General features: G+C 40.7%; 1 protein-coding gene across 1 annotated transcript in view; it reads left to right on the forward strand.

The window, feature by feature from the left end:
* Nucleotides 1–5,770, forward strand: part of ANKRD50 (ankyrin repeat domain 50) — a 45,930-nt gene extending 40,160 nt beyond the window's left edge. The window contains exon 5 of the mRNA XM_037398273.1: nucleotides 1,829–5,770. The gene's annotated coding sequence lies outside the window, so the exon portion shown is untranslated. The remainder of the gene's footprint in view (nucleotides 1–1,828) is intronic.
* The last annotated feature ends 15,228 nt before the right edge of the window (nucleotides 5,771–20,998 follow it).

Genomic DNA, 20,998 nt, shown 5'->3' on the forward strand with positions numbered 1-20,998 from the left:
ATATTTTTGTTACTGAGAGGGTAACCCTCCTATAAAAGAGATGGCATTCCTTAGAGCAAAACTAGAATCTATGTTATCGTACCAATTTTCTGACCATTCTGTAGTTCCTAATCAATGGAGCTCATTTAGTTTGGTCATTTTCTCTCCCATACTGAATTTTAAGCTGTAAAAGGAGTTTTATGTAGTTTTTTTCCAGACCTGAGTTCTCAGTGAGTCAGCTAAAATAGAACTATTTTTCTCCCTCTTTCTGATGAGGTTTATCTTTTTTAGGGTATTGGGAATGTGTTAATAATTAATATGTTTTCTATTTGAATTTCAGAGAAGCAGCATCTTAAGGAAATGTATGCATATCCCTTATTGCTTATTTTTGAAAACATTTTTTGTTTATGTAAATGCTGCTTTTTTGACAGATCAGTGTGCTGCTCCTTAGAACAAGAATGTTCTTGCTAGCTGACTCAGTTCTGCTGCAAGACGTTAAAGACTGCAGGTGCCGTTTCTAGGACAATTGCATGTGGTGTAGAACCCACAGACGGGAGGTTTTCAGCTGTCAGAAACACATAAATGGTTTTTTTCCCAAAATGTCCTGGAAGTTAATTTCACTATAATGGGATGCATCTCTCTAGATGTAGCTGAGAGATCTCTCGTGAATTGCAGAGCATTAGAGTACTATGCAGGACTCTTAAGATGTTTCCTTCAGGTTCATATTTTGGTTAAATTAAAATATTTGAAACAATGCAGCGTTTCAAAAAGCTATATTCTGGAGCCTGCACATTTGTAAAATGTGAATATTAGCAAAGGGTCATATGAGCTGGGGGGCAGGCAAAAGTGAAGAGGAAGGACAACGGGAGCAGACAGTAGAGGGGAATAAGCAGATGAGAGAGAATGGACCCTAAATATTCATTGAAGTCAAAAGGGCTTCAGATTCCCACAGTTCTGCATCATGTCCAAACAGGATTTAAATTTGTTTGTGATTTCTTTTCCTGCCTCCATAAAACATATTAAAATGTGTAATTAAGAACTGTATTACCTAACTTTCATGTGCCTGTGCCTGATGTTCATTACTTGCTTTCGTGTTATACTTTATTGTAAATAAATTGTGTGGTTCTGACCTAGGACATAATGATTTGACCTGACTTGCCGTTAAAAGGCCAGGTCTGATGAATTTTCCATCTTTGTTGATTTTAAAATATTAAAAAAGCGTGTAAAAAAATGTGAACGTTCTACACATAACTTTAAAACTCAAATTGGCCTTTGCTTTATCTGGAACAAATAGTGCTTTCTTGAAAATTCAGGGGGTTTCTGTGAAGTATTTGGTTATGCAAGTGGCTAAGCATATGAGGTGATGGATAACTAAATGGTTCCTTTTGTTTTTTCTCTTAACAATTTTTACATACCTTCATTTTAGGTTTAAAACAGTTTTGTGTGGACTGTGAATTGCTTGGTGCAGGCTATAATTTACCTCCTCTTTTGCCAAGTCTCGAGCACAAAAACTGTAGTTTCCCTGACCAGTGAGTAAGTTAGTCACCTGTGGAGAACCTCATCGGAAGTACTCTACCAGAGCACCTGAGGAACGGCTTTCCTTCCCTGGCTGCTGCTCCTGAGCTCTGTTCAAGAAGCTCTCCTGTGGTGGGGACCTCGTAGCTGCTTTGGATGGTAGAGAGCACAGGGAATCAGTCATGGGATTTGAGTTAGGAAGGAAATACTTGGTTTTGGTATGTTGTTGTGCGCTTTTAACTTCAATTAGAAAATTATACAGCTTGCTTTCTGACAACGCTGTTCGTATTATGGAGTGTTTCAAAAACTTAATGTTTTCATTTTGTACTTCTAGGCCAATTCCATGATGCTATGAACAGAAGCGCTTCTGCTCCGAATGATTTATCAGCTGGCTGGGATGAAAGCATACAATGCTTGTTTAGTCCACCTCGAAATTCAAGAATGTGATTACCCCAGTACAGTTACCTTAATTACTGTAACGTGCCTACATTTTCAGGCTGCCTTCTCAGTATAACCCTCTGTGCTTCAAAAATTTATTTTGTGTACTTTGTATTTAATACACAGAATGAGCACTTTTTTTAATTGCAGAAAGTTATGTGCTGTATTTCCTGGGCAACAGCTGAAAATGGTAAGAACGAGGAATTCTGACTTCCTATTCCAGAATGCTTGGTAGAGGTGCATGTGCCACAGTGAATTACGTATGGAAAAGCGGTGCTTTTTGTATTTATTTTCCTGTGGCTAAAGAAAATAAGCAAACAGTTTGTCACATTTGCATTGTTGTAATGTATGGTCAGTTCCCTGTGTACTTCAAGAAGTTCTCTCCAGAAATACAAGTCTTGTAACAGTATTTTATAAATACTGTACTTGTGTGTTCTGTCTGTGTTATGGCTGTTCAGTGGTAGCGAAGGAGTCAGACTGCAAGCATCTGCAGTGTCTTTGGGATTTTAAAGAGGCAAAATCCACTATCTGGTACTAACTACGGCACCAAATCTGGATGGCAGACTGTGACCGCTGAAAGCAAGAGGACACTTGATCTTACATAGCCTCTGTTACTGTTATGGCAATGAGGTAACTGAATATGGGTATGTTTTAGGTGCTAAAGTAAAACGTCTGATCCTGCTTTCATGTATATCTTTATACATTAGAAACAGCTCTTTCTTTTTTCCAAGGTAAAGGACTGTATTAAGAATGTCAGTAAAACGAACCGTGGAAAATACAGACAACTCTGTTAATGAGGCCGAGAGAATATACAGTGACAATACAGTGGAAAAGCAAACGGTTCCTAATACCGTTGTGTGGGGAGTACAGAGATCACTGAGAGAGCTCTGTTCTGAGACAATAACTCTTTAAAGCACAAACTTGTATGAATGTGGTTACTGCTTCAGATTGATTAGGTAGAGCCAGCGTGAGTATCTCTGTACCTGGAGCGTGGTTGATCGGCAGTCAGGGTAGTCCATGTGCAGATAATGGAAAGCTGGTTCCCCACTCTTACAGCAGAAGAATTTCACTTATCTGAAAGAGGGCAAAATCAAGGCCATTGTTGTGAAAGTGAACAGTATGAATTTTTCCTTTGAATGTGCACATCTTACTTGCACAGCTCTGTGTGTGATAAAATGAAACAAGTGGGTTATTTTCTCCTACAAATGCAAGCTATATTCTACTATTCACCATTACACAGCCTTGCTCTTTAGAAAATAAGCCTATTTTTGTATGTGAGTATTTCTTCTAAAGGCTTGGGTTTCGCCTTTTTCATACTCTAATTCTGATCATTCCAGAAATAAGATGATAGAAAGCTGAGGTTATTTTTCATAGAGGATTAATTAGATGTATGGCTATCCTTAAACTTCGATAGATGGCCCCTGGATGTATATGTAGTGCATATTCTGAAGCACTAAAGGGCTCCGTGTCTTGTTACTATGATCAACAATCATCAGAACATTTTTTTTAATATCTTGCACCTCCATTCTTATTTGCTTGTTACTAAATGTAAAAATAATTTTTTATAGTCAGGCGTTCAGCATATAGTAAAATTAGATGTTAAAAGTTGACACACGGCAATATTGATTATTCTGAATGTTTCATGTATTGAATTTCTTGTCCCCGTGGGACAATTATAAAATAAACATAACAGGAGTCTGGCAGAATGGCCTTAAGAGGGTTAGTGGCTTGGTAAAGAGAAAAGTACCAAAATGTTCTCAGCAAACTTGTTTTGAACCTCAAGTATAGTACATTTGCAATACTGTGCAAGAATACAACTCTTCTTAGTTATTAGATGTATGTTTTGTTTTGTAGAAAGGGATCCCTGAATGCTGACATTTTTCTACTGAACTTGACTGTCATTGGGATTGTATTTATTTAATTTTATTGTGTTGTTATTAATTGCACCTTGTGGACAGAGGGCGTAAAAATATGGCCAGTTTCACAAGGGGCCACAACTTATAGATAGCCTGATGGTTTTCGTGTGAATAATATTTACATTCAAAACAGTTGCTGGGGAAACCTTGTATACAAATCAGCAGAAAGTAGACCTGTTGAAAATGTTTTCAGAATGAAAATTCTTACAGATTTTGAATATCATTTCGGAACAGAGCATGAATTGCTTTAAAACGTCTACTTCCGCAGGTCTGTGTAACTCTGCATTGCTGTTGCGTGTGATTTTTTAGTGTCATCATTTGTGAGGGGTTTGCGTGCAAAGAAAAGGTGCTGTTCCCCGGGTGTTCGCTCTGTTCTGCTCTGCTCTTTCCCATCCGTACAAGTAAGTGAGGTGAACAGAGTTGCATAGCTGTGACTCAGCACGGTTTCTTCTGGTAATGTAACAGTTCTCGCCACCTAAAAATCCTGAATAAAACATGGATCCTGTTTCTTTTCATCCCATTTCACTGGTCCTTCCAAGGTTACCTCCGCAAGACGTCTAAAATTCTTGATGGGAAAGGTAGGGAAAAAGACTGTTTTGTGGACACACAGATATCGATACTGTATGCATGTGGAAAAACCGTACGGAAGCAAAATGCATTAAGAGATACAGAGGCACAATTGATGAATTTTTGTCTTCTCTGTGATAAGTATTGAAAACATTACCATTTATTTAAAAATAAAAAGGTATTTTCCCTCATCAGTTACTCTGCTATGCAAATGTCTGTTATGCTTAATATTCCCCATCTGAACTCCTCAGTTAACTTGGTTTGCAGATAGACTGTTTTTCCTGGAGTGGGTTGTAAATAGCTTTTAATGTACATTGAATGAATTTCACATTGTAAAATTTTTATTTTATTCCTTGTATTATATCAAGCGAAAATCCCTGTGTATATGAAAGTGCATAATAAATATATTTGCTTTTCAGCAGACATCTAACTGTTTTAATTTTACTACCTCATTTCCTGGGACATCTCAGGAAAAGGTTATTAAACTTGATTAACATTTGTGTAGTACTTAATGAAACATGACGTGTGTGTCCAGTAGGTAGTATAGGCTATCAAAACTCAGATCCCAGTGTTAATTCTTATGACCCTGCTTATCACTCAGCTGACCTTTTTCGCATTAATCTGAGTCAATACTGAGCATTTGCAGGAGAAAATGTGCTGCATGTTTTGTTTAAAATTACCATTATATACTGTATATACCAAGGGGGGCAATAAATTCAATATTTCAGTCACTCTGAGTTCTTTACCACTTCAAATGGCATTTGGTAATGATCTCTGATCAGTGTTTCTCTAGTATTTTCAGTTTAAGCAAAATCTCACTTAGTGATAATGGCTACTCATTTTTCTTTAACTTGTTATTAAAAAAAAAAAGGGGGGGGGGGGAGAGAAGTTAAAGTCCGTTTGGTATAATCTTTTTTACAATTATACGCCCATCATGATTTCTCCGCAGAGGGTTGTTGAGTGTAAAGGAAGAGTTTGGCTTCGCCTTCTGCAGATGATGGTTCAGGTTTAGCTCCATGTGTTCTGGTTCACACTGCTTCCAGCTGTTGGTGCTCATGGGTCAACTGATTTCCAAGATTAGGAGAATGACAAACAGAATTGTTGGTAACTGTTAACTTGTTTTCTGTATATTTCTGTGGTTTGTCACAATAATTATTTACCCTCTTTTGTGCAGTTCTTTATGTCTGAAATAACAAAGTATGAGATACATTAGTTCAGTGGCTATTTTTCATTGAGGCAAAAAATCATTTTCACTGAATTAATCTTTGAGTAAGTAGCATTACATTCCAGAGACAAATTAATTTTCTTCAGATAATCACTGTAATAATATTCAAATAAAATTATTCACCACCTGTTTTTAATCTCTTATTCTATGGACTATAAAGAATCATGTTGAATAATGCTTCACATCTTCTGTGAGATCTTTACAATTTGACTTGTGTATTACATATATTTTCTGAAAGCAAGCTGGGACTGGTTGGCACGGTGACCTAAAGCTTTTCAGTTGGAGGCCCTTTGAGAGACAGCAATGAGAATTTGGCATTGATCTAAATCCTAATCATTTTATGCTACAAAGGGTCACAGAAACAGGGTATGAGACTAAGAAATCTACTTGGCAAATCATTTTATTAAAGAAATCTCCAAATTTATATGTAGGTACTATAAATAAATTGACCTTCAGAACGAAAATCTAATTTGCTGGTGTCCCAGAAAGACCTACTGTTCTCACTTCTATTCTTGTAAGTTTGTATTAGACCAGCCAAATCAAAGAACTACAATTGCAGTTAGATTTTAAGCTGAACAACTTCTAATGGACTCCTGTGATAAAATCATGCACCTTCAGGAATTTAGTTTGCATCCTGTAACCGTTTCTGATGGATTAAAAACACAGTAAAGGACTCTGTGGTTTGGTTTGGGATCTTTTTTCGTCTCTGTGCCTCACTAATTCATCTTGGACTGCCCTGTCTGTTCTGTAGTTGCTTTCTGGGCTTGCTGCAGTGTTTGCGTAGGGGAATGCCAGAGGTGCAGTATTTTTGGCCGTTGCTCTTGTGTATCCTTGAAAAACGGGGAGATGAGGATGATGCAGGGAACACCTATGCCAGATAGGGCTAATCAGAAAAATACTTGCCGCTTCTTGGAATATGGAAGGTTTAAAGCAGTTATCTCTGGTTTAGCGGTTTCTTTCAGTTGAAGCACTGATTCAGGCTTTCTCTAAAGTACTAAGAGCCCACCAGCGGGAGGGCATCGCAGCTCTAGGCGGAGGGCAGGCGACCCTGTGCTGCTGGGTGTATCGGGTAGATGGCCATTTCAAGTAAAAGTCGATCTTTGCTGAATAACTGTATTTATTCAGAAACAATCTGCTGGGTTTTGGGAGGAAAAATAAATTCTGCCTGAGAAACTTCTTGGAGGAAACGGTTTTACAAAGAAGCAGTATGCAGCTCGGTTGACTAGCCTGTTTGAGGAGACTGAAATCTTTAGCTTCCAAGTCTACGAATGTGTTGTTCAGAATTGTTCTTAATTGCATGTTAGTCTGCTACAGGGTTCTTCTATTTCACTTGCTGTTGGCCTGTGTTAAATAGGCCAGGTTCCAGAAATCCTCATCGCAGTCTGTTTACTATTCTTAATTTTATTTTTTTTTTTAAATGATGATAGGTCACAGAGTGAAGATGAGAAGTCTGACTCACATAATGTGGGCAAGCTGCTGCCCCTTAAACAGTGGTTTTCCAGCTGTGGTCTGCAAAACCCTCATGATTCATGAATGAATTTTAAGAGCTTCATAAAAAGGTAACAAAAAAAAAAAGAAAACCTGTTATCAGACTACTTTAATTCATAAGGGGGCCTTAGGCATTTTCAAATCAAAAAGCCTGAAAACCACAACTAAAGTTTCAAAGAAATAAGTTAGTGGGTTTAAGGATAGTAGTTTTTGATTCACAAGTTGGTTGGGGAGCACGTAAAAAAAAATGCAAAAAGTTTGAAAGCTCTCACAGGCACTTATTGCAGTGTCTCCAGTCAAAGCCTGGCAGTTGGATTATGATTTGATTTAAAGATATGGTTATATTGCTACTTGAGTTCTGTTCATTACAGATCTAGGACAAATAATAAACACTGCCTTCTGGGGGAACAGCACCTGTACATAAGCTGATACGGTTTTTTTCTGCATGCAAAGCTAATATTCCCAAAAGAGAAGAGAGTATACAGAAAAGCGGTGGTCCAGTTAGCTGGTGAGGGGTGTAACGGAAGGGCCAAACCACGGTAAGTTAAAGTAGGTATTCATAATATTTCACTTCACCATGTTAAAGACTTCCCTTTTTTGTTTGTTTGTGGGGGTTAGGGTTTTTTTTTACTGCTGGAGTGGTGGTGATAATACACATCTGGCAATGTATGTTGAGAAAGGCAGACTCATCTGGAACTGCCAGAGAAGGCAGGAAGTTTTTAAAGAATCTGTTGCAAGATGCTTGGTGCCTTTATTAAATGAGCTTGCCAGCAAAGCAACCTCCCAGTTCCTGATGACATTACCGATTTCTTGATGAAGTTGATCCTCTGAAAATACCAAGATTCCAGAGAGGGGAGTTTTGTGGAAAAAAACCAGAATAAACTGTTGGGGGTTTGGATTGGGGTTTTTTTCCCTTTAACTTCTTTGATATAGTTTGTTTTCAGTCTGCATCTCCTAGGGGTAAAGAGATTTAAAAAAAAAAGAAAAAAACAAAAAACCACACAACAAAACAAAACAAAAAACCCCATGTAAATAAAATTCTCTTCATTACTAGTTAAGGCTGTGAGCACAGCTGTTGTGTACTTGCTATGTCTTGGCGAATATTAAGCAACATCATAGGGAGACTGTTTAAAATTCAAAGCTTTATCCATAGATGACAGAGTGGACCTTTATTACAATTTGTTCTGTCATCTTCCATTATACTGGCTATTCAGTTTACCATTGTGTTTTCCCCAAGTACAAAACAGTCCAGGCATATTCAGCTGTATATCTGGACAAAATGCAATGCTACGGTGCTCGAGATTGCTTTGATATTAATAATAATGGATTACATTGCTGAATTTTCGTATCTCTTTTCTAGAAGCTGGTACTGTTTACCAATAAATCCCGAAACACTTCACAGAAAAGACAGGAGGGGTACTGAGATAAAGATATGTTTGCCCTCTCAGTCACTTAACAGGCCAAAAACACTATCAGGAAAAGCACTAGGCAATCCTGCCGCCCTGAATAACCTGTTGTTGGCATTAATTCGTCTGCTTTTTTTAGTCGCTTTTTCCGTATTTGCAGTATAACTCGCTGGAGGCTATGCGCGCGGCAGGGTGCTGCCAGCTCCAGCTTTGGCTAGTTCGGGCTGCGCTGGGACGAGTCGGCTCCGATTTGGAGGCCTCTCGGGGCGCGGGGCGTTGGGCCGGGCAGAGGGCCACCTCACTGCGCCGGCTGCCTGCCCCGGTGGGCTGGCGCCTGGGAGGGCGAGCCGAGCTCCACGTGTAGGTGTGCTCGTTGTTGCTACTGCAATCAGATCTCTCAAAAGCCCCTCTTGGGAAGAAAAAAAAAAAAAAAAAAAAGGCATATCTGGGAACCCGATTGACAAATACGGAAAGACCCCAGAGTTTTTCAGGCTTTGTGAGGAGCAATAATTGAGCATACCTCCCTGCCTTCCTGCTCTGGTGCCAGTTTTCTCCTAATGCAATACTCTGTATTGAATGGAGTACAAAGCAACGTGCATGTTTCTGCCTCTGGTAACATTTAATCTCTCCTTTGTGCCTTGATTAGCTGTCGGTCTTTTGACAAATTAATGGGGCTGTCTTGTTTCTGAAGGCTGTCATTTGCTGGTATTCATGGTATTGAGAGACAAGATCTTTTTACAGGCAAAATATTCAAAGCATAGGAATTTTTCATAAGCTAGATAGGACCAAGCTGTCTACGTATCTTTCCAGTTAGACTTCTCTGAAAGGCAAGAGCAAAAACCACCAGAACCAAATTCGGTTGTGTGAGAGAAAACATGACGAGGGCTGGGGAGAAGGTTCACATCATTTCAGAAGTCTTCAAAACACAGTTCACTAATTGCCACATCTAAAACACTTCAGTACTAGACGAAACCTTGAGATTATTAGTGGGCAAGTAATTAAGAGCAGGAGTCATTTGTCCACAGGAGATGTTCGTTGTAGACCAGGGATGAGGCAGAAGTACCTTTGCTCTGGCTCTGTTGCAGTGCTTGCCCTGGTAACACCATAGTTAATTCAGTCTACTTGTCTTCCATTGAGATTTCCCACCAGAGGACTGGATGAAGTTGGTTTTGAAATGATTTTGCCAACTACTTTTTTAACATACAAAAGTAATAAAATTATGCAGGGATATTCTTATTTACATGGGGTGGAGACTCCTTCCTTGAGGTAGTTAACACGGCTTTCCATAACAGTACCTCAAGAGTGCAGTTCCCTTCTCTTGAAGGAAATGTAGCAGAATCTGCACCTAAATTGATATTACAGATCTTTTTGGCTCACTCCACCAGCTCATTTGCATGAAGTCTGTTCATACAAAAGGTAAGTCTTTCCCCTTTGCCAAGATGGGATGATGAATTTAAGAACAGCCATTTCAGGACACATCAGAAATTCATCCAGTCCAGGAATCTGTCATTAGCAATGACCAATATCAGACGTAAATAGAAGAGTATTAGAACAGGGTAAACTTTTAGTGATTTTTCCTTTGAATGCTCTCTGGCAGTTTGTGTTTCAAGGATTTCTGAACCCAGAGACAATGCCGTTGTCTTTAATAATGTTGGTCAGTATTAACTAAATCAGCCAGGAATAAGTGGCTGAGTTGGAGAAAGCACGTTGTAATTTAAAAAAAAAAAATATTAATATTTGTTCTGTAAGTGTAAGACCAATGACCAATCAGCTACTGAACACAAGTTTTAATCTCTAAATTGATTTATACCAGAGTTCTGTATGTCAAAAAAATCTTGTTTGGTATGAAATAAATGCGGAGTGCTTAATGCTAACATTATACAGTGCAGAAAGTAAAGATACGACTTGAGACAAAAGAACTTCCTCACATCTGCAAAAAAACCTGTTTTGCAGCAAGGAAGAAAACCCACTGTGCTACCCCATAACCTTGTAGGGAAGCTGGTAGGTCTTTTTGCATAGAGACAAGACAAACCCAAGAGTGAAAACATCAGAGTTAGTTTCCTTATTGCCAGTTAACAACATGGACAAACTTGGATATTGATTCACTGTCGCATCAACTACTAGTCATAGCCATCAGATGTCACTAATAAGGAATGCATGCTCTCAGAAATCAGTGTTTTTAAAATTCAGTGTGCACAAAGGGGAGCAGAGGTGCGAGAGAGTATTAGCTTTGCACTTCTCATCGATGCCACTGTGCAGCATGACAGTAACTGGGTGAAAAGGAAAATGAATCTAGCAGATGTACTCCCTCCTGTGTTTTCTAAGCTCCCAGTTTGCCAAGTCATATTCCCAGGATCAAGCTCTTACCCTGCAGAAATAATAACTGTCTTTTCAATCTGTTTTCATTTTACTCTGTGATTTTTATAGATCACATGGACAGTGACTACAAGTTGCCAAGTAGCATCAAGCTGGTTTAAACTTCATGTTCTCCATGCTCCTAATTACTCCTTTAGAAGTGAAACTAGTTTCCACAACTTAGATAACGCTGTGGTCAAAGCATTCCTTGGCTGCTCCAGCTTTCCCACTCCAGCAGGACTACTAAGTTGTGGGCACTGTTCCTCACATGGCAAAACAACAGTCTCAATTAAACCTGCTCTGTTCTTCACTTAATCATCCCCTAACTGGGGGGTGAAGTGCTGCTGAGTGTGGAACCAGGCAAACAGAACAACCTGCTGTCTCTTGCCACAGTGCTACATATCAACCTCAGGCAACATGTAGGCAGCTCCTAGACAAGGAAACAGCAAGGCACCAGGATGGATAACTCCTTTTTTTTTTTCTTTTCTTTTTTTCCCAGCAGCTAAAGTTTTATTGAATTTTGAATGCTTCAAGATACAAAATGTAATTTTACGAATGGATGTGGAAGACAGAGGCTTGACCTTTATGTGGATGCTTATTACTGTCCCGAGTAATCCAGGAGGAAGTGCAGAATGCCTTGATTGGGTATCCAGCTCGGTGGCGGGCAGCAGTGGTGGGCAGCACAGGCTGGCCAGAGTGAGAGCTGACCTTTTAATAATAAATGAGAGATGACAGTGGAAATCAAAGTCTTCAAAAACAAACACAAGCAGCTCTCTTTTAATGTGATAGAGGAGGGGATGACAGTTCAGAGAAAGGTGACATAGCAAGAGCCATACTAGAAAGATGTGAGACACAGGAGTTTTACCTTGTGAGAAGAGAGAAGTGCTCCTCTATCCAAGAGATTGTTGAAACTGACAAAAGAAGCCCTGAAAAGAAAGGTCTTATTTGAAGACCGAGTTGGTCACAGAATGAGTGTACACGTTGCTGCTAATGTAGTCTGGGCTATCCCCTGTTTGAGAACAGCTGGTCTGAGGATGTTGGTTGGCTATCAGGATGCTGCTCTAGCATTAAGGTAGAAAGTAGGCTAGCACATTTTAACCACTCCCTTAGGGTGTGGACTTTAATCCATGCATTCATTAATGTGAAATTACATAAGGCTATTTAAGTGGGTTTCTTCTATTTTGGGGGTGTTTGCCTAAGTCTGTTGTGCAATTAGGACCAGCAATATCTTGTCACGTGTGGCATGGCTGGGACTGCAACATGGCAACTGCATCCAGTGCCAGCAGCCACCAGAGCAAAGCATCCTTCCAGATAGGCAGGCTGTCTGCCAGTAACTCCCAGCACCTCCTGTGCTGTGGGGGGGGATGGCTGGCTGGGGACAAGTTCTGTCGTTCAGGGCTATTCAAAGAGCTTGAGTCTCTTTCTAAGTAGGAAATGCAGCCGGCTTATGACAACAGTTCAATCTGCTACTTAAGATTCATAAAAGACTGGGATTCTCCAGGTATGCTCCCTCAAACATCGGTACAGCAGGATGTGGGTGGGAATGCAGTCTGCAAACATCCACCTATATATCGGCCAGCAAGTTTATTAGCTCCCAGGCCACGCTGGCTTTTCCTGACCTGTGCTGGCTCCTGCAGGGCTAATTAACGCAGACACTGAGCAGGGACGAGGAGGCAGCTGAGGCCGGGGCTGCTCCTGAACTCACACAACATCCTCAGAGAGGGGACCGAGCGGAGAGACCCCACGTGTCTCAGCCCATCCCCAGGGCCTCTCCGCTCCAGCTCAGCATTGCCGCCGGGCAAAGGCGTTGGGGTGTTTGTGGGTCCCTGTGCCAGAGCCAAGACATTTCCACAAGTGCTGCGGAGCAGGCAGGGAGGCAGCAGTGTGGTGCCAGCACCGCACCAGGGCTAGACCTCAAGTGTTTCTCTATACGTTACTGCCTTGCACTCCCTCTCCAGAACACAGAGAAACAGCCCCCCTGCCATTAGATGGGGGCACTGCCAGGCGATGCTGCCGAGCTGGCCTTTGAAGCAGTGGAGACCTGTTGGTGCAGCTCCTTGCCTAGGCCTGCAAGCCCTGTCACGTCTGTGCCAGCCTCCTGCCTGCCGGCTTGGTTTGTGTGACCAAGGTTAAGCAGTAAGACCTGGCTCCATCCATCTTGGAGTGGTGGAGCAGCACAGGGGGCCTGGAGTGGCCCGTCACTGGTGAGCCCTTCTCAGACCCTGATGGCAGCTCTGCGGGGAAGGGCCGGGCAGTGCCGGGGCACAGCAGCTGCCCCTGGGCCGGCAGCCAGCCCTGGTGGCCCAGGAGGCCGGTGGCGCCCTGGGGGGCGTGAGGAGGAGCGTGGCCAGCAGGCGCAGGGAGGGGATCCTGCCCCTCGGCTCTGCCCTGGGGAGGCCGCCCCGGGAGTGCTGTGCCCAGCGCTGGGCTCCCCAGTTCCAGAGACAGGGAGCTGCTGGGGAGGGCCCAGCGGAGGTTTACGAAGAAGATAAGTGGCCTGGAGCATGTCCCTGATGAGGAAAGGCTGAGAGAGCTGGGCCTGTTTAGCCTGGAGAAGACTGACAGGGATCTTACCAATGGCTACGAATATCTGAAGGGCCAGTGTCAGGAGGACGGGGCCAGGCTCTTTTCTGTGGTGCCCAGTGACAAGACAAGGGGAACGGGCACAAACCACGACACAAGAAGTTCCTTCTGGACGTGAGGAAGGTCTTCTTTACCTTGAAGGTGACAGAGCACTGGGGCAGGCTGCCCAGAGAGGCTGTGGGGTCTCCTTCTCTGGAGACATTCAAAACCTGCCTGGACACGACTCTGTGCAACCTGCTCTGGGTGACCCTGCTTTAGCAGGGGTTGGACTAGATGCTCTCCAGAGGTCCCACCCAACCCCGGCCGTTCTGTGATACTGATTCTGTAGAGTGAAAACCCACTGCCTCCATCTCATGTAGGCTTGGCACCAGCTTTTTGTCTCAGTTTCACCCATGTTTTTGTGGTTTAGAAGTAAAATTAGTTTCCAGCAGGAGGTGTGTACTATCATTAGCATAGAGCCTGTCTCCACTGTCTTTTTGAGGTAGGTGGTTACCAGCTTCTTGGCAGAAATTCCCCTCTATCATTAGGTTGTTTAGGAGAAACCAGAACAACGTATCTGCTCATTTTACACACTACTTTAATCCCCAAATATCTCTTCGAACTCAAGTTTACTGTAAAGTGAGAATCGGTTTACTTTAAAGCAATCCAAATGGAGCAGGATTGAATACGGCTTAGCTGACTGTTACCGCATCAACCAGCCATCAGCTGGCAGGGACTGGAGGATCTTTATGAATGCAGAGCAGGCTGACTAAAAAGGAAAGCTATTTCACAGAGCAAGAATCTCCATACTGGTTAAAAAAAAAAAAAAAAAAGGAACAAATCCCAAGTCCCTTTCCTCCCACCAGCCTGCATGCATATCAGAAAGAACTATGCAATATCATTTGTAAACACACAGGTGTAACTCCTGGATATTTCCCCTAGCTCAGTTTTTATGGCTGCAATAGCAGTTTATGAAACCTTAGCATAAGGAGACTCAAAACATGAGTCTGAAAAGACACATAAAACAATAAACTTGAGCCCACGTGAACGTCTCTGGCACTGTGCTTCAGGATTCTGGTGTTCAGTGTAAAGGGGCAGAAATAATGACAATCATTTATCATTTATTGATGAAATTGCTTTATTGCTAATCATTATTAGTATAGGAGCTCTGTAACTGAAATTCCACTGAAACAACAGTATTTTACTGCCAAGTTCAAAACTGATGAAAAAATACTCCAAGCAACATTTATGATCGCATTTTAGTCTGTGACAAATTACAATGGAATACTGTTTGGACAGTCCTTGGTATTAACCAGATGCAGTGGGATTCAGGCTTCTCCATTGTACAAGAAAATGACTCACATATTCCTCTTTCATCCTAAGGGACAGATGAAAAACTGATTGCAGGCTCTCTCACTGCTATCCTTTCATGCTGTTTGGCCCATCCTGTACTCAGGCTGGGTTTAAGGAGAAGAAAAGATGCTTGTGTCTAAGACATTAACCATGTTCAGACTGTAACCGTTAGTCCCGGCTGTGGCACTGTGCGCGATTTGTGGTGTGTCCCAGCCCCGAGGCATGAGCACAGAGCGAGCCCCCGGGTCTTCAATCCAGCCTGTTTTCACACTGGCTTTGCTCCACTGGCTCTTCAGGCTTTCTTAACCACATGGCATCAGAGACTCCTCTGGCAAATTGCTACTGCTTTAATCTAGATTCTGTTTCGAAGATAAATACACTTTCTTTTCATGGGCCTTAAATCTAATGGAAGTTTAGCCCAATGAAATAATGTTTATATTACAGTATTTTGAGAACTATAAATGCTAATGAGACTCAAAGCCAACTATAACTGCAGTCAATTCAGACCCAGAGAAATTGTTTTCAGACTCATGCCAACAAATCATGATTAATTTCTTTGTTGTGGTGCAAGCTCGTTTCTGAACATGTTCCCCATTAGCTCTGCGAGCATCCAGTGCAGTCACTGGCACGCTCTGCAGTAAATATCCATCCTCGCTTCTGCAGTGCTGACTGCAAAATGTGGTACCAATCTCACAGCAAGGATCTGCAACGCTTTCTTCACTCTATCTTTACCTCCAAAATAGAAAACACTTCTTTTTTAACTGCTCTGAGGAGGCATTTGGGACCAGAAAAGATAAGTGTCATTTGTCCTCCTGGTCTATTACTGTAAGTAATATCACTAGCAACAGACTGTGTTCAGGTAACAGAGTGTTACACTGACAATTAAAAAGATGCCTCTGGGTACAACTGATTAGATTCTCAAATTCTACCTTGATTCAAGTACAGTCAGAAAGTCTGCATGTCTCAGACAGGTTTTGTTGCTGAAAACATGGGGGTTCCTGGAAAACCCAGGGAAGATCTGGTTTGTTTACACGGTTCTCTTGGAAGTGGCAATTCATCTAGATTGAAACAGTTCAGCAGAAATCACAGATTCAGAGAAAACTCCTATTTTAATTTTCTGTAAGGTTTGAAATCATCAAAGCATTTTATTTTCTAATTCTGTTACTTCAGCTTTTTAAAGTAAAACTTCCTCTAAAAACAGAAGTAAAGGACAGGCATGAAAATCTTAAGAGTATAAGATGAGTGGTCAGAAATTTTTAGCTGATTTGATGCGATTTCCTCCTCTTTAGATTTCTGGGTCAGGGTAGCTTTTGGATGTTGATCCCGAAGTCCTCAAAGACCAAAAATTTAATCTGCACCCAACTTTAGTTTTTGTGTCTTTTTGCCACATGGACCTCTTAAATCTACGGAAAACCTGTACCAGGTTTTCCACAATGTAGGCTTCCGCCTGCTTCAGCTTGCTTTATTCTCCACATCACTCAGAACTATGAACAAGCACATTTCATTTTCTCATTGCTCTGCTCTCTGGCTTTCTTGTGGCTGGTGTCCACTGCAGAGAAGAGGCACAAGGTACAGTTTGTCTTTATGGGAAGAGGTGGTGAGTTTTCAGAAGGAAGTGAGACAGGGCCAGAAAGCATGGGGGAGGAAACTAATTTCCTCCACTTGCATATTCTCCTCTTGATTTAATCATTCCAAGGACCCTACAGATATAAAATCTGAGCATGGGTGTCTTATTTGCTCAGGTAGAAAGTTTCAGAGCTTCTGCTCAGTATAAACTAACTGAAGCATGTGTGCTTTCCCAGAATATATTAGTTCAGATTTTTTTGAGCATTTCCTATCCTCCTTGGTCAAACTGAGGGGAGTCAGACCCATGGCCATAGAAATATGTAAGCCTGGAATCTGGCATGGCCAATGGAATCTGGATGCCTTGTCCAGGGATAAAGGTACATGGGGATATCATCTCAGACTGCCAGGAACACTCATCAGTGTTATGTTCCTCAAGTATTACCAAATTTCCTTTACACTACTGTACGTCTAGACTAGGTTCAGTAAATTAACTTTAGATTGATGCATGATTAGAATCATCATTTAAAATTGGTGGTGAGGAAAAGAAAGGTAACCTCTATTTCTAGGAACATGTTACAGGGAACCCTGTTGACTTGGTTTATAATAATGGAAAATAATGTCTTTGTTCCTCTCAGATAAACATAATTATCCATTCTTATAATCACAGAAATCTGTTTGGAGCTAACTGCAGAAGAAGATCCTGTAATTGGTCTATGATCTCAGTACGCATGACTTAGGACTTATATTCTTTTGTCCTAAAGACGCCATCAATACCAGTGTCCCAACAGTTAATGTAACTGGTAGAAGATCATACAAATTTGGAATCAAAGGTAACTTTAATCTGGCTGAAAGTTATGTTGTACAGAGCTTCTAGTGCTGTTTATTTACTGCACTACAAACATTTTTCTCTCTTAAAGCCACGACTCTGCCTTAAGTCGTATCACCTTATGCTCTGATCAGGTTTCACAAGTTAAACAGAGTTGCACCAGATCTGTGCATGGATGGGAGTCCTTAAAAACACATCTAGTGCTGCAGGCAAAGGCATCTGAGTCTCAGCTGGAGGGTTGTGCTGCTTCTTGAGGGTGTCCCTAGATGGATGGAAAACTAGTTTCTGCACACAGCACAGCTTCAATAAAAATGGCACAGGGAATGCCCCCTCTCTTTTCTGTCTTTTTAATCCCCTTTTACCTTTGTGGTGGAGGCTCTCTCCCTCATAGTCAGAAGCTGTTCGTTTGAATCTCTTCTGACTTATGGCCAAAAATAAAAAACACAACCAGAGGCACGGGCTGAAAACGGAGGGATCAGTACGAGCGTAGCTGGCACCTGTCAGCACTGCAACACCAAGGGAAGCAGCAGCTCCATGTTCTCTCCACGGCAGGGGAGGTGGTCCCGCTGTCCTCCCCGTGCTCTGGGGATGAACACCTGCCTGCAAGGCTTTGTAAGCCCAGCTGTGGGGCAGGGGTTTGCTCGGCTGCCTCCCCAGAAACAATAAGGAAGACAATAAGTCTTCCTCCCTCCTGGGGTTTCTGGGCTGCTCACCACCAGCTTTTTGACAGAGACACAAATTTCACTACCAATGAAAACCTAGTTGCTAATGATATTATTATTCTTTACATATATTAGAATATAAATGTATTCCAATATGGACACAAATGTGTCCTTTCTACTGTAAGGTATTTAGAGGCTCCTTGCATGGCTAAGATCTACAGAAGATGATAGTTCACATCCTTCTGATTCCTTGTTTCATTAAAGAAAGTGTTAAAACTAATTATATAGACTCCTGGGCAATTACTGGCTTCATTCAGAAAGTGGCAGGCACAATGAGTGTTAATGAGAATGATGCCTTTTCTGTTCACAATAAAACTAGACCTATTGCCTCCAGGTCTCAACTGCATAAACTCTGGGATGTATTTTTATATCTTTCAGTTTGCTTTAGCATTGTCTTGCAAAGACTGTTTGACAATAACCTTTAATTTGGGGAGAAGGTACTGCAGACTGTAATTAAGGCAGCCATTTGTTTGGTTTTTTTTTAAAAAAAAAAAAGCAATCAACCAACAGCAGTAGCTTTTTACAGAACAGGAGCCCTCCTCCTCATTAAGTTGCTTTGAGAGAACACCTCCCAGAGCTTTTTTCCTCAAGAAAATAACCTTCCTTTTAGATATACAGAAGGTATTTTACAGATATTCTTATTGAAGATGACTTTTTAATGAGTCTTTACTAACGTAACAAAAAGAAAGTTGGGAAGTGTTTTGATCATAGCTAGACTCAAATTTCATTTTGAAGGGAAAAAGTCATTTGATTATTTCTTAAATAATTGCTTGTGATAATACAAACTCTTTTGTAATGTTTAGTCAGAAATTAGTTTATATATAAATAGAGCCATTTAATGTAAGAGTAACCTGATCTTGTATTTTGAACAGTGAGATACTTCATGCCCTACTATAGGATCAAAAGGTTCTCATTTCAGTAGGTAGCTATTTAAAAAACAATTTTAACGGTAATTGAAGGCCTAATTAGTTACTTTATAATTCTTAACCAATACCTTTACCACTTCAAGCATTGTTTAGAAAGAAAGGTAATATCTCTGATAATTTAAGCTAGAAGTACTCTTAAAATACGAATTTAAATGGGCTGTTAAAAAAAAAAAAGTTTTTCTCTTGTTTTTAAGAAATCTTTTGAAAATTAACTAACCTAGGAAATAGTTTCAGCTTTAAAGAGGTTCTGAAAGCAGCAGAAACTGCATCAATAGATTTCAACAAAAAAACACAAAGGAGGTCAGTATTGTGATCCTTGTTTTACAGGGAGGAAAATTAAAGTATGGTGGTGGACAGTGAGACACCTAAAATTGCCACAACGACCACTGGGAGACCCAGAAGCAGACACCAGGCCCCCCACATCCCAGTCCAGGCTCCCTCCCCTCTGCTGGTACAAAGATGGAAAGCCCAGAAACAATGAGCCTGCGGGGCAGCAACGATTGTGCTACCGAAGTGATCCCGTCCAGATGCTAAGGTAAGAACAAGTGACCAAGTTCTCACTGAGTCAATATGAAGGATAAGATATTGGTGTGATCTCCACCTATTTTGTATCCGTGGACTTGTTACATCACTGAGGATTATCAGGGATTCTGACACATAGCAAGAGATTTCATAGTGATCTAATAAAATGGATTACATGTAGTGTTGCTAGAAAGGTTTCTGGATGTAGAACAAGGCAAGATGTGCAATTTATGGTGTAGAAGCCAATATCCCGGCAAAATTTTCAGATTTATTTTACCTATGCTGCTCAAGAACATTGCAATCTTTATTTCTGCTGCTATGCATACAAATATTCATTGAACGGAAAAACAAAAGAGTAAATATCACATGCTTTCTTCAAAACTTGCACATCCTTGTAGTGGAGATACGTGCTTGTGCAAAACCACATGGGTTTTTTTGAAAACACTTTTATTTGTAGGGTTCTAAAATGTGGTCTACGTCGTTATGAATATACAAGATGAAAAAAACACATTGATAAATATGCTTCAAAAGGGATGTCTGGTCTGCTAGGAAACAGGTTTAAGAAGCTTCAGCTATCTTCAGGATTATACAAGTTGTATATCTCTGAAGAGACTTCTGGTCAGCAGCTTAATGCTTATAGTGTGCTGTCTTAGGGATTATGAACTCTGAGTTGTATTGCATTAAATTGCTTGTGACTTGGTTTAACAGAGGAAAAAAGCTTCAACATTGCACTGGCTACTTTTGACATAGACATAATAGCTCGTGCCAGCCAGCTAAGAGCTATTGTGTAGGAAAAATAGAAAATGAGATGGTTTAGATGTGAAGGCAAAGTCTTGAAGAAAATTAGACACAGCAATTATGATATATGTATTTTGAATTAAATTTCATAGATTTTAAATGTCGTTCAAAGACAAGAGAATTCCCAAGGCTAGCAATTATTTTATGCAGCTTATATCTGTAAAGTACTACTACCTTTCATCAAGCCACTGGAAAAAAAAAAAAAATCTTTGAGTGTTATGCGGGAAGATTTATAGCACTGGAAAAGTTTGCAAGAATGATAATGTTGATATCCAAACTTAATTTTCAGCAATGTTTGCTATTCATTTAATCTTTTTGCTTTAATCTCTGCAAATGAAATTGACTTAAAACCTCTGATTTTTGCTACTATCCAAGCTAATTCTAAGTCCAAAAAAATTGTGATTAATATGCCTGAAGGATCACAGAAATTGCTGTTTGTCATTGATGTTAGTGCAGAGCGCGCTTTGTACTATATATGCAAAAGTGCTAACAGTTTATCATAATATGCGATCTTTTTCTATAACTTTTTCCTATTATTTTTGTTTCTATTTAATTTTTCCTTGGTATGTGCACAACACAACCTTCCAATAGCAACATTCAGTCAGGATGTTGAAGAAAAGCCCAAGGATATATTTCTACTAAGCAAAATCTCTGGAAAGAAAGGGACAGCATGTGCAGTATCCCCCTAGAAACAACTCCTCTAGAAGATTCTGCTATTGAAAATATACAATGTTCTAATCAGTTCCATCCTGTTATGAAACATACAAGTAGCTGACATCTTCCTTTCTTTTAAAAGGGAACAAATGCTGCATGGATTCAATTAGAAAATTATTT

Source organism: Falco rusticolus, chromosome 1, assembly GCF_015220075.1.
Source record: "Falco rusticolus isolate bFalRus1 chromosome 1, bFalRus1.pri, whole genome shotgun sequence".
In the NCBI taxonomy this organism is placed as follows: Eukaryota; Metazoa; Chordata; class Aves; order Falconiformes; family Falconidae; genus Falco; species Falco rusticolus.